The sequence below is a fragment of the Sinocyclocheilus anshuiensis genome, unplaced genomic scaffold, assembly GCF_001515605.1.
Source record: "Sinocyclocheilus anshuiensis isolate Anshui unplaced genomic scaffold, SAMN03320099.WGS_v1.1 scaffold163, whole genome shotgun sequence".
Classification (NCBI taxonomy): domain Eukaryota; kingdom Metazoa; phylum Chordata; class Actinopteri; order Cypriniformes; family Cyprinidae; genus Sinocyclocheilus; species Sinocyclocheilus anshuiensis.
Window position 1 is genome coordinate 293,257 of NW_015548223.1, and position 2,386 is coordinate 295,642.

The following is a 2,386-nucleotide window of genomic DNA, read 5'->3' on the forward strand; positions in this document are numbered from 1 at the left end:
ATATGCTTCGTCATGCCTGGAGCTGATCCGTGCTGGTCGCTGAAGAAATACTACAACTTTGCGCTGTCGATCGCCGGATCGGCTTTCACCGTGGAGGAAGCGGAGTCCAGCCCGGGGTCGTCACATGTCCTTCCGTACGCTCCTTCGTTGAAATCGCCGGCCGCGCCGTTCTCAAGACCGCCTCAGCCTCAGCTCTTCACTAATATCCTCTGCGTCTCAATCGGGCTCAAACTGATAAGCCATATTAACGACGCCGTTGTTTACAATATAACCGGAGCACATGCCGCTGAGGTGAGGGGCAGGACGTTTAGACTCACACTAGGCGGTTTAGCCAATCACAACACACTGGGCCAGCTAACCAATCAGAGCCCATCGTGTATTTCTGAGGGAGGGGTTTCATAAAAGCAGGAAATGATCAGCGCGTTCAGAGGAGAAGGGACAGAGCGGTGTGGAATAAAGGTAAATAATGTGAAAAATAATGCGTTTTTTAACAAACTAAGCATTAACACATGTTAGACTGCACCCCATAAACACAATCAAGCCTAGAAAAATGCCAGTCAACCACCCCTTTTAGATTCCAGTCTCATGCCTGAAGGAACGTGGAACGTTATTAATGCAGATTATGAGAGAAAATCATTTCAGTTTGTAAAACAATAAAAAAACGGAGGTCTGAGGTCTGAGAATAAAGCTCATTTACTTCAAAATAACAAATACTGTCATAGAGTGGCATGCGTTAAAACTAGTGTTATTTTAGTATCATTTATACACTAGTGTAGTATTTATGAATATTTAAATTAGCTTTTAAGATTTTCTGTTTTAATTTTATTTTGTCAAACAGCGACATGCACTGAACATCAATGTTATTTTGTTATTTATAAACTATTATAGTATTTATGAATATTTTAAATTTGCTTTTATTTTTATATTTTCTCTTTTCATTTTATTTTGTCAAAGAGACAAACATTGAACATCAGTGTTATTTTATTATTATTTATAAATTATTACAGTATTTATTATTTTAAATTAAGATTTATTTTTATATTTTCAGTCTTAATTTTTGTCAAAGCGACAAGCACTGAACAGTAATGTTACTATTTTATTATTTCTACACTATTATAGTATTTATTAGTATTTTAAATGAGGGTTTATTTTATATTTTCAATTTCAATTTTTATTTTGTCAAAGCGACAGGCATTGAACATCAGTGTTATTTTATTATTATTTATACACTATTATAGTATTTATAAATATTTAGAATTAGCTTTTATTTTAATATTTTCAGTTTTCTTTTAAATGTAGTAATTTTGATATGTGCTTTTGTTTTTATTATTAATATTGCCATGTAGCTTTAATTTATTTTTATTTCAGTTATACTTTTAGCAATTTTAATAGTTTAAGTACTTGAACATTTTTTTTAAAGGTTTTCATCTAATATTTATTTTATTTTATTTATTTCAGCCTCATTTTAATTCCCAAAAATTATTTTTAATATTCACAATTTTTGTCAGAAGGATAGTTCACCCAAAAATGAAACTTTTGTCATTTTTCTCACCCTCGTGTCGTTCTAAACCCATAAGACTTTGGTTACTATTTAAAACACAAATTAAAGTATTTTTTAAACAAACAATAAAGGTTTTTGCCCCTCCATTGAAAATCCAGGTAACCAAAATTTAGAAGCTCCAGAAAGTTCATAAAGGCATAGTAAAATGAATCAATATGAATTGTGCGGTTTAACACAAGTCTTTTGAAGAGATGTGATCGCTTTATGTTCTAAACGGAATCAATTTAACATCTAAACAATGATAGATACACATACATAGAGCAGATTTCATTAAACATATCTTAATTTGTGTTTCCAAGGTTAACCAAATGGATGTATGTTTCTCTGTCTCTCTCTAGGTGGAGTTCAACCCCAACCAGTCTTCTCTGAGCCTGGAGGGAGATGACATTGAGAGCTTTGAGAAAGTCATGCAGCACATCTCCTACCTGAACTCCCGGCAGTTCCCCACCCCAGGAATCCGCCATCTGCGCGTCTCCACCACTGTCAAGTTAGTTTCCATCATTTCAGTTCAGCTGCTTCACATTAGCTAGCCCCGCCCACTTTGAAACATTATTGCTCCAGAATAACACAGTATATGGAAAAGCTAATAATGAAACGGAATGATTTTTTTCATACTTTTAGCGCACTCATAATGATGAATATATTATAATTTACCTCCTTTGTAATTCTTCAGATGCTTCAATGAGGAGACGTGCATCTCCGTGCCTGACACTGAAGGCTACGTCATGGTTCTCCAGCCAGAGGAGCCAAAGATCAGCCTCAGTGGAATTGACCATTTTGCCCGTGGAGCAGCTGAATTTGAGAGTACGGAGGGCATTACGCTCT

General features: G+C 35.1%; 1 protein-coding gene across 1 annotated transcript in view; it reads right to left on the reverse strand.

The window, feature by feature from the left end:
* Positions 1-2,386, reverse strand: part of LOC107654282 (myotubularin-related protein 4) — a 75,957-nt gene that overhangs the window by 37,441 nt on the left and 36,130 nt on the right. The gene's annotated exons all lie outside the window — the stretch shown is intronic.